This window comes from Capra hircus, chromosome 6 (genome assembly GCF_001704415.2).
Source record: "Capra hircus breed San Clemente chromosome 6, ASM170441v1, whole genome shotgun sequence".
Taxonomy (NCBI): Eukaryota; Metazoa; Chordata; class Mammalia; order Artiodactyla; family Bovidae; genus Capra; species Capra hircus.
Genome location: NC_030813.1, coordinates 6,492,574 through 6,504,341, shown reverse-complemented (window position 1 = coordinate 6,504,341; position 11,768 = coordinate 6,492,574). Strand labels below are relative to the sequence as shown.

The 11,768-nt window shown below is 39.8% G+C and overlaps 1 protein-coding gene across 1 annotated transcript in view; it reads left to right on the top strand.

Annotated features, from left to right (window-relative positions):
• Window positions 399–11,768, top strand: part of USP53 (ubiquitin specific peptidase 53) — a 57,262-nt gene continuing 45,892 nt past the window's right edge. Inside the window, exon 1 of the mRNA XM_018049174.1 lies at window positions 399–513. The gene's annotated coding sequence lies outside the window, so the exon portion shown is untranslated. The remainder of the gene's footprint in view (window positions 514–11,768) is intronic.

Genomic DNA, 11,768 nt, shown 5'->3' with positions numbered 1-11,768 from the left:
AACAGTTAACCCCAGCGCTCCGATCCCGCCTTAAGAAAAATGGTCAACTCCCTGCTCTCGCGGGATCTCGCGGCTCAAAGCAAGTCAACTGGATCGCCAGCCCTATCGAACCCGCGCGGGAACACAGATCTGCAGGTCCGGAAAGCCGGGAAATCGCGCGTGGGGGCGGAGCCAGCTCCTGGAGCCTGGGGGCGGGGTCAGCTTCGAGGAGGCGGGGATTTGGGCGGGGCTCCCAGGACCTGTTGATCGCAGGTGTCACTGGCCTGACTGGCCTTTGGGTGGTGAGGCGTGCGCGCATGCTCCATTTGCTGGGTCGAGGTCTGGGCGGCGGAGACCAGTCGCCTCTGCTCCAGTTCCCGGTGAGCCTCGGTTTCGGTGGCAGCTGTTGGTGTGTCAGCCTGGTGTCAGCTTGACGCGGAGCTGGGCCAGCAGGAGATTGCCCTGTGGCGGTAGAAGGCCCATATTTCTCTACCTGGACCGCACGCCCTTCTCGCTAAAAGGGCAGAGCTCAAGGTAAGTCTCCGAAACTAGTCCCTGGCTGGAGATCCAAAGACCTGCGACCTCCGCGGGCCTGACTGGAAGACCCTCGTTCCAGTCCCAGACTCGGTGTCTCTCCTCGCTGCCCCCCGACCTCCTCCCCCACCCGCTTCGGGGCAGACTCTGGAGGTCACGCAGCCCTCCCGCCGCGTCCAGATCTGGCGGAGGTTCCTTTGGCCAGGCTGGAGGCGACCGCGTTGGGAGGAGGTCCTGTACCTACTGGGTTGTGGTTGTTCCTGCTGTGTTTGAGGGCTGGCCAGAGGCGGAACCTGGGATCCTGCTGGGTCGCTTAGTGCTTTGGAATTATGAATATTACGCTTACCTGGTGCCTGCCCCTCACTATCCAAGCCATTGCCTCTCGAGCAGCCGCTTTTTAAAGAGGTTTTGTTGCTCTGTTTGGAGAAGAGATGATTCGTGAGACTCTTCGGACTGGTGATTTCTGAGTGGTAGTAGCAATACTTAGTGATTTAGTAGTAGTAATTTATGAAGTTAATGTTTAGCTTCTAAATGGCGATTTAGTGGACATTTCTGGTCTGGTGTGTGCCCAGTCCTGTCCGACTCTTCCGACCCTTTGGACTGTAGCCCGCCAGTCTCGTCCGTCCTTGAGATTTTCCAGGCAAGAATACTGGAGTGGGTTGCCATTTCTTTCTCCAACGGGACATTCACCAAACAACTTTAAATATCTTTGGAGAACAGGAAGTGCTTGCACAGGTGTGGCAGAGAGCGTTTCTGAAGCCTGCAATTTGAGCGTGCTCTGAGGTTTTGTTACTCCACTGCAAGGTTTTCTCCATCAGTGCGAAGCCTCATTAATGCTTGCAAATGTACTGCAAGGCTTTATTTGTTAGATAAGAGCTTGCCAAACGTTTCCTTATCTGGAAGAAAATATGTATTTTTTGCAGTGAGTTTTCAAGGCTGTTTCTGAGGGATGTTTAAATTTAGCAGGTTCTTTGTGATTAGGATCTGATTCACTTTTAGTAATGTTCTTTTAAGAAAAGCGTTCGTAATTCTCAGTATTTAAAAGAAGGAGAAATTCCTAACAAAATTTGGATTGAAATGAACTTGTGGCTAAGTTAATATTAAATACTTCTTGGAAAATAAATAAATAAATAAATACTTCTTGTTAGTTTAATGTTCTATTCTTTTCAGTCCATGATGATGGTCTAGGCAAAAAGAAATGAAAACAAATGAAACATATTGCAGAAGTAATATATGATTTATCTGCCGTTGTCATAATTTCAAATAGACAAACACACTGTAGGAAGGAGTTAGTTATGCTCTGAAAAAACAAGGTTTTTGTTTTTATTTTAAATTTTATTCGTTTTCAAAATGAACTCACTGTACAGTTTGTTTAGGTTTACAATTACTAGTGATAAAACATGAAAGTGATTTATTCTACTCAACTCAGTAGTTATGTGTGTTTTTTCCTACAGTGTGAAAAATAAGCAACCAAGAACAGATCTTTCATTTTCCCTATTAACTAAAAAAATGTTTTTATAAATGTAGGTAGATTTGTATAGCTCTTGTAACTTGACACTAATAGTCACTTACTAATATTTTCTTTAGAAGATACAAAAAAGTGGTTTTTTTCAAAGAAAGCTATTTTAATGGTGGAAGGGCACCATTTCTCATCTGGTTTATTCTTTGTCTTAAAAAATCAAAAAACGACTTTAGTAAATACTGTGATTCAAGATCTTTTCCATTATTTAGTGTCAAGTGTATATTTTAAACTGTGCAGTACCAGGATATTTTGGGAATAATGATTTAGAAGTTTTTTTTTAGCCAGACAGAGTTCAAAAATGAAAATTCTGTTTTAAGGTAATGTACACATTCAGTGGTCAAATCACAAATTATTTTCCTGCTGAAACTGTTATTTTGCATTATAGTATGTGCACAGTAGGAACAAGAAATGTTCTACCAGAGATAAAAACTTTCAAAGGTTATTTAAACTTTAAATAACTATATAATATCCTAATCTTGGCAAGTTACTTTTTTAAATACTAGGAATACTACATGTATAGAATATTTAGGCAAAAGTATTTCTTTTTTGCTTTTCCAAGTTAATCCATGTCCTCTATCAGCAGTTCTTTTATTAACTGAGGATTGATAATTCAAACTGTGGTCTATGATTAGAACTGAATTTTAATGTATCTGGTTTTCTTGGGACTCTTATACACTTTTTTCGTCCTTTTTTAATTGTAATCCCATGAATTATATTTTATGTTTTTACAAACATCATCCTAAGGGGTCTGTAGGCTGCCATCAGCGGTGTTCTGTGACATACCCCAACGTGCTACAAGCCGTTGATACGGTTGAAGAACTTTTATTTCACATGAGTCACTTCAGAAAAGTTGCTAGTTATTGTTTATGGCTGCATGGTTGTCGTGTTTTTTATGAATTAAAATTGTCATTAAGGAAGTTTTGAATTTTTTCTGAAAAGTTGTATATAGGTTGAATTCTTCTAAATTAAATCTCTGTTGCTTACATTATTTCAGAATTGCTTTCACTTTATTTCTGATGCATTGCCTTCTAACATTGTAACTCATTTCTCTTTCTCTAGCTCAGTTTGTAAATGAATGTTTAAAATAATACTGTGGTGAATCCACTTGTAAAGTGAAGCATTCCCAAACATTTTTTTGTAATTAGTTTTCATATTTTAAGTTTTCTTAAAGTAGGATAGCTCTACAAATGAAACTGCTTATTTTCTACTAAGAATGACTTAATAGATTTTAGAATTTGGAAGTTAATAATTCATTGTACAGTTTATCTGATGCCACTAATCTGGATTAAGTCTTTAGTCAAGACTGATACGTCAGTTTAAAGAAATGGAGGAATAACAAAATGGGGTGTAAAATATCAATACAGCTTTTACTTTTTCTTCAGATGTGTTTTTTATATTGTTAAATATCATTTTATATCAAAGATTGTGTTTTTGCTGTCATTATAGTTAGCTTGCACTTTTACTGAGTGCTTGCCATGTTTTAGGCATTTATTAGTTCTTTTAGACATGGTTTATGATTCTTACAATAATTCTATGAACTTTTTAATATAGATTATAATTATAGATAATGGAATTCATTTGCTTTTAATGATTAAGTAGTTGAGTAATATGCTGTGTTGGTGGAAATTTTTCAGAGGTAGAATAATTGGAAATCATGAGGTCAGTATCAGAACATGAATTCCATCCTTGTCAAGAACCCATCAGGGCATTCTTTGTTAACCAGGTACTTTGTACTTAATCTTCTTCTAAACTTCTCACCCTGCATAATAAAATCTTGGCCCTCTAATGATGGCCCTCCCTGTTTTTAGGTGAGCAGTCTGTTTGAACCCTAGAAGATGTTTCCTCTTACAAGGTACCACTGTATAGGCCTGAAATAATCTTGCCTCCTTGTCAGTATACTACTGACACTAACCTAGCTGCCAAGTGGTGGGAAATTGTCCTATACCCTTAATGCCTAGGCCCTCTTTGTTGATTTCATAGGGTTTGTTGATTGAGGTTTCGCTTTATTTCCTGAGCTTCATTCAGTAAGTATTTAATGACTGCCTACAATGTACTTTGTATTGTTCTAGTTGCTTGGAATTCAGTTTATATTCTAAGAGGATTGGGAGGAGAAACCATGATAAACAGTGATAAAAAACAAGTCAGTTGTATGCTATCATAGTTGGTGAAGAATGCCAAGGAGAAAAGAAAAAGTAAAACAGGGCAAGGGGAACTGGGGATATGGAGTGGGTTGCAATTTTAAGTATAAGCCTCATATAGAAGGTGATTTTTGAGCAAAGCAAACATGAAGTGAGCCAGGGAGAAGTCATGTGGGTATCAAGAGGAAGTGTATTCCAGGCAGAGGAATAGAGTGTCAAGGCTTTAGAGCAGGGGTTTGCATGGTTTGCTCAGGGATAATGAGGAGGCCCATAAAGTTGAAAACGGAGAACGTAAAGGGAAAGTAGTTAGGGATGGAGTTAGAGGTGAGAAGATGGGCCGGTGTTACATAAGAAGAAATGTATATTTGGTCTCTGCCTGTTTCCTGGCACACAACTCCGAAAATTCTTGGAATCTGCAAGGTGATAAATGTGGGTTGAGATGGCGGTAGTTGAGATAAATGTGTGTTGGTGACTGAGTGCTAGCCGCAGAGTGAGAACTGATTGCCACGAAACCAACCATGTGATTAGAGGATTGAAATTTTCAGCCCTCCACCCTCTCTACTCACCATACGCATACACACAAACCTCCAGAGAGGGGAGACGTGGAGGTTGAGCTACTCACCAGTGGCCAAATATTTAATCAAGCATGGCCACACAATGAAGCCTCCATTAAAAAATCCTAACTGAAGCGGTTTGGAGAGCTTTTGGGTTGGTGAACTTGTAGAGGTGTTGGGAGGATGGTGTTCTTGAGAGGGTGTGGAAGCTCCTTGCCCCTTCCCGCATTCTTTGCCCTGTGCAGCTCTTCCATCAGTCTGTTCGTGAGTTGTATCCTTTTATAATGAACTTGAAATCCATTCAGGTAAGCTGTTTTCCAGAGTCATGCCAGCAAGTTAATTGAATCCTTGGCAGAGGTTAGAGGGAACCCCTAACTGATTGGTGCTTGATCAGAAATACAGGTGACTACTTGGGACTTGTGGTTGGTGTCTGAAATGGGGAGTCAGTCTGGTGGAACTGAGCTGTTGGCATGTGGAATGTGATACTAACTCCAGTAGTGTCAAATCGAGTTAAATTGTAGTGTCTTTTGAGAATTAGAGAATTGCTTATTGTGTAAAACCACACACATCTGGGCTCAGAAGTGGTGTGAGTTTAGAAAAAAGCGTTTTTACTTTTAGCAGGTAGTGAAGGCAATGGCACCCCACTCCAGTACTCTTGCCTCAAAAATCCCATGGACAGAGGAGCCTGGTAGGCTGCAGTCTCTGGGGTCGCTAAGAGTCGGACACAACTGAGCGACTTCACTTTGACTTTTCACTTTCATGCACTGGAGAAGGAAATGGCAACCCACTCCAGTATTCTTGCCTGGAGAATCCCAGGGGTGAGGGAGCCTGGTGGGCTGCCGTCTATGAGGTCGCACCGAGTCGGACATGACTGAAGCGACTTAGCAGCAGCAGCAGCAGCGTAAGCTTTGCAGGCCATTGTAAAGACTTTGATTTTTAATCTGAGTGTAATAAGGACCCATTAAAAAGTTTTGAGCAGAGGGATGGCTTTATCATTTAATTTTAGAAGTTTTATGTCTAATCTTGAGCATAGGCTGTAACAGTTAATGGTAGAAGCAAGGAGACAATTAGGACATTATTTGGCAATCCAGGAAAGATCTGATGATGGCAAAGTCTAGAATAGTAGAAGTGGAAATGGTAAGAATTGGGCACATTCTTTCTGAGATATTCAAGAAAGAGGCGTCAAAGAGGATACGGAGATTATTTCTTCTGAGTGACTAGAATGATGAAGTTACCATCAGCTAAGATGGGGAAGAAGATAGAGGTAAAGCAAGAGTTCAGTTTGGGGCTTTGTCAAGGCAAAGGAATGTTGGGTGATCCCTGCCTTGGCATACTTTTCTTCTGAAGATCATGTCTTAAAGCAGATTGCCATAAGCCATTGTCTTTCCTGTTCATATTCTGTATTCTGGATACATATGCACTCTTGTTTGTCTCTAATTGGTTACCATTGGAAACTAGTGATTAGTAACAGCCAGAATAAATAAAGCACAGTTCTTTATTGGACATAAAGAAGTTGAGCAAAAAGATACAAACATTGAAAGTTACTTAAAATTTGTTTTTTGGGGTGGTGGTAGTATAGTTTGTCCTTATTACTTTAATTTTATTTTGTGTTTAATAAATTTTCTAGTATCATCTTCTCTAGTTCCTCCATTTGTAGAGTGGCAGTGGTTTTCTATATCAAAAGTCATCTATTCTTCGATTATCTTTCTTACTGTAATCCTTCAACTTTATAAAAAGGAGCCCTATAACGAATGAGGTGTTTTTTTTTGTTTTTTTTTTGTTTGTTTTTTTGCTTTAACTTACTTATCTACCTACATGTGGGAAGATCCCTTGGAAGAGGGGATGGCAACCCACTCTAGTCAGTATTCTTGCCTGGAGAATCTGCATGGACAGAGGAGTCTGGTGGGCTGCAGTCCATAGGGTTGCAGAGTTGGACATGACTGAAGTGACTTAGCATGCACACTTACCTATGTATAGGTATATGTAAGTATATATAAGTATAGGTATACTTATAGATAGCTTGCTAAAGTTTTAAATAGTTTTACTAGTAAGGTAGACGGTTATAATATATCACTGAAAAGTCTTCAGTGTGTCCCTTAGTTAGCTATATTGCTTATTAGTGAAAAGATTTTAAAATGAAATTTCACTTAAAAGTTTGATGGCTAGGCCAGGGTACTATTAAGAATGTATTTCAGTAGCTTTATTAACAGTGATTCTTTCCTTCTATGGGATTGTATGTATTTCTAAATTTTCTGTTTGCAATATTTATGTGTATTTTAGATATCTATATAGAAAACAAATACTATTTTATAATCAAGAAAAAAACAGTATACTTAAAAGAACAAAGAAGTCTCTAAGGCTTTATCAGCTATTGTGTTAGTTTCCTAGGGCTGCTGTCACAAAGGACCACAAACCAGACAGCCTAAAGCAATAGAATTGTTCTCTCATGGTTCTGGAGGCTAGAAGTCCAAAATCGAGGTTTTAGCAGGATTGGTTCCTTTCTAGGGCTCTGTACAGAATCCTTCCTTGCCACTTTCTAGCTTCTCGTGGTAGCTGTCAAATCTTGATGTTCTTTTCCTTGTAGCTGTATCATTCTAACCTCTGCCTGTCATCTTCACATGATATTCTGTTTGTCTCTTCTTCTAATGACTTCTGCTAGTTTTTTTGATTAGGCCCCATCCTAATGATCTCATCATAATCTAATCTCATCTGTAAAGACCCTATTTCCAAATGAGATCATGTTCACAGGTACTAGAGGCTAGGACTTCAAAATACTTGGGGGGCGGAGCACAGTTCAACCATAACAGCTATGAAGTGAAGTCGCTCAGTGTCTGACTCTTTGAGACCCCATGAACTGTAGCCTACCAGGAACTCCGTCCATGGGATTTTCTAGGCAAGAGTACTGGAGTGAGTTGCCATTTCCTTCTCCAGAGGATCTTCCCGACCCAGGGATCAAAACCAGGTCTCCCACATTGTAGGCAGATGCTTTACTGTCTGAGCCACAAGGGAAGCCCTGTAATAGCTATAATGAGTACAATTTCAGCTATTACTACCATTTACCAAGACTGATCTAGTAGCCTAATCAAATCATTGGTGGTTAGAATTTACAATTACATTAAAAAAAATACAAACTTAGAAAAAGATTTAACTCTGGAGGTAAAAGACCTGTTGTTCTTTAGTCACTAAGTTGTATCTGACTCTGTGACCCCATGGATTGTAGTCTGGTACTTCAGTTCAGTTCAGTCGCTCAGTTGTGTCCAACTCTTTGTGACCCCATGGACTGTAGCATGCCAGGCCTCGTGGTCCATCACCAACTCCCGGAGTTTACCCAAAGCCATGTCCATTGAGTCAGTGATGCCATCCAGCCATCTCATCCTCTGTTGTCCCCTTCTCCTCCCCTAAATCCCTCCCAGCATCAGGATCTTTTCCAATGAGTCAGCTCTTTGCATCAGGTGGCAAAAGTATTGGCGTTTCAGCTTCAACATCAGTCCTTCCAATGAACACTCATGACTAATCTTTTAGAATGAACTGGTTGGATCTCCTTGTAGTCCAAGGGACTCTCAAGAGTCTTCTCCAACACCACAGTTCAAAAGCATCAATTCTTTGGCGCTCAGCTTTCTTTATAGTCCAGCTCTCACATCCATACATGACCACTAGAAAAACCATAGCCTTGACTAGATGGACCTTTGTTGGTAAATTAATGTCTCTGCTTTTTAATATTCTGTCTAGGTTGGATATAACTTTTCTTCCAAGGAGCAAGCGTCTTTTAATTTTATGGCTGCAATCACCATCTACAGTGATTTTGAAGCCCCCCAAAATAAAGTCTGCCACTGTTTTCACCATTTCTCCATATATTTGCCATGAAGTGATTGGACCAGATGCCATGATCTTTGTTTTCTGAATGCTGAGCTTTAAGCCAACTTTTTCACTCTCCACTTTCATTTTCATCAAGAGGCTTTTTAGTTCTTCTTCGCTTTCTGCCATAAGGGTGGTGTCATCTGCATATCTGAGGTTATTGATATTTCTCCCAGCAATCTTGATCTCAGCTTGTGCTTCTTCCAGCCCAGCGTTTCTCATGATGTACTCTGCATAGAAGTTAAATAAGCAGGGTGACAATATACAGCCTTGACATACTCCTTTTCCTATTTGGAACCAGTCTGTTGCTCCATGTCCAGTTCTAACTCTTGCTTCCTGACCTGCATACAGGTTTCTCAAGAGGCCGGTCAGGTGGTCTGGTATTCCCATCTCTTGAAGAATTTTCCACAGTTTATTGTGATTCACACAGTCAAAGGCTTTGGTATAATCAATAAAGCAGAAGTAGATTTTTTTTTCTGGAACTCTCTTGCTTTTTCCATGATCCAACGGATATTGGCAATTTGATATCTGGTTTCTCTGCCTTTTCTAAAACCAGCTGAACATCTGGAAGTTCATGGTTCACATACTACTGAAGCCTGGCTTGGAGAAATTTGAGGATTACTTCACTAGCATGTGAGATGAGTGTAATTGTGCAGTAGTCTGAACATTCTTCTGCATTGCCTTTCTTTGTGATTGGAATGAAAACTGACTTTTTCCAGTCCTGTGGCCACAGCTGAATTTTCCGACTTTGCTGGCATAATGAGTGCAGCACTTTCACAGCTTCATCTTTCAGGATTTGAAATAGCTCAACTGGAATTCTATCACCTCCACTAGCTTTGTTCATAGTGATGCTTTCTAAGGCCCACTTGACTTCACATTCCAGGATATCTGGCTCTAGGTGAGTGATCACACCATCGTGATTATCTGGGTCATGAACATATTTTTTATATAGTTCTTCTGTGTATTCTTGCCACCTAGTCTTAATACCTTCTGCTTCTGTTAGGTCCATACCATTTCTGTCCTTTATTGAGCCCATCTTTGCATGAAATGTTCCCTTGGTATCTCTAATTTTCTTGAAGAGATCTTTAGTCTTTCCGATTCTCTTGTTTTCCTCTATTTCTTTGCCTTGATTGCTGAGGAAGGCTCTCATCTCTCCTTGCTATTTTTTGGAACTCTGCATTCAAATGAGTATATCTTTCCTTTTCTCCTTTGCTTTTTGGGTCTCTTCTTTTCACAGCTATTTGTAAGGCCTCCCCAGACAGCCATTTTGCTTTTTTGCATTTCTTTTTCTTAAAGATGGTTTTGATCCCTTTCTCCTGTACAATGTCACAAACCCCCGTCCATAGTTCATCAGGCACTCTATCAGATCTAATCCTTAAAGCTATTTCTCAGTTCCACTGTATAATCATAAGGGATTTGATTTAGGCCATACCTGAATGGTCTAGTGGTTTTCCCCACTTTCTTCAATTTAAGTTGGATTCGGCAATAAGAAGTTTATGATCTCAGCCACAGTCAGTTCCCCGTCTTGTTTTTGTTGACTGTATAGAGTTTCTCCATCTTTGGCTGCAACAAATATAATCAGTCCAAGTGCTGACCATCTGGAGATGTCCATGTGTAGATTCCTCTCTTTTGTTGTTGGAAGAGGATGTTTGCTATGACCAGTGCGTTCTCTTGGCAGAACTCTATTAGCCTTTACCCTGCTTCGTTCTGTACTCCAAGGCCAAATTTGCCTGCTACTCCAGGTATTTCTCAACTCCCTACTTTTGCAATCCAGTCTCCTATAATGAAAAGGACATCAGTTTTGGGTGTTAGTTCTAAAAAGTCTTGTAGGTCTTCATAGAACTGTTCAACTTCAGCTTTTTCAGCATTACTGGACTGGGCATAGAGTTGGATTACCGTGATATTGAATGGTCTGCCTTGAAAATGAACAGAGATCATTCTGTCACTTTTGAGACTGCATCCAAGTACTGCATTTCAGGCTCTTTTGTTGACTGTGATGGCTACTGCATTTCTTTTAAGGAATTCTTGCCCACAGTAGTAGATATAATAGTCATCTGAGTTAAATTCACCTTTCTAGTCCATTTTAGTTTGCTGATTCCTAAAATGTCGACGTTCACTCTTGCCATCTCCTGTTTGATTACCAGACAATAAGGCACTGATTAAAGAAACTGAAGAGAACACAAACAGATGGAAAGATATACTGTGTTCATGGATTGGAATAATTAATATTATTAAAATGATCCTACTACTCAAGACGATCTACAGATTCAGTGCAATCTGTATCAAAATACGGGTGGCATTTTTCACAGGACTAGGCCAAATAATCCTACAATTAGTATGGAAAAAAGACCCTGAATAGCTAAAACATTTTTGAGAAAGAAGAGTAAAACTCGGTATATCATGTCCCCTTACTTTAAGCTACATTACCAAAATAATATAATATGGCAGAAAAACAGATACATAGATCAGTGGAACAGAATAGAGAGCTCATAAATGAACCCATAGTTGATCTATAACAAAGGAAGCAAGAATATACCGCGGGAAAGACAAAGTCTTCAGTAAATGGTCCTGGGAGAAGTAGATAGCTCTGTGCAAAGGAATCACTGGACTAATCTGTCACACCATTCACAAGTATAAATTCAAAGTGGATTAAAGATTGAAATATAAGAGCTAAGACCATAAATTCTGGAGGAATACATAGGCAACACCATCTTTGGCATTAGTCTTAGTAATATTTTGGGGGCTATATCTCCACAGGTAAAGCAAATAAAAGTAAAAACATACAAATGGGACTACATCAAACCAAAAATCTTTTGCACAGCAAAGGAAACTGTCAACAAAAGGAAAAGGCTACCTGCTGAATGGGAGAAGATATTTGTTAATAATACATCTGATAAAGGTTAATGCCCAAAATATACAAGGAACTCATACAACACAATATCAGAAGAAAAACAAGCTGATTAAAAAATGGGCAGAGGATCTGAATAGATATTTTTTCAAAGAAGATAAATTGCCAACAGGCACATGAAAAGATGCTCAGCGTCACTAATCATCAAGGAAATGCAAATCAGAAACAATGAAATATCACCTCATACCTGTCAAAATGGCTGTCATTTTAAAAAACGACAGGGACTTCCTTGGTAGTCTAGCGACTAAGATTCTGCACTCCCACTGCAGGGGGCCTAG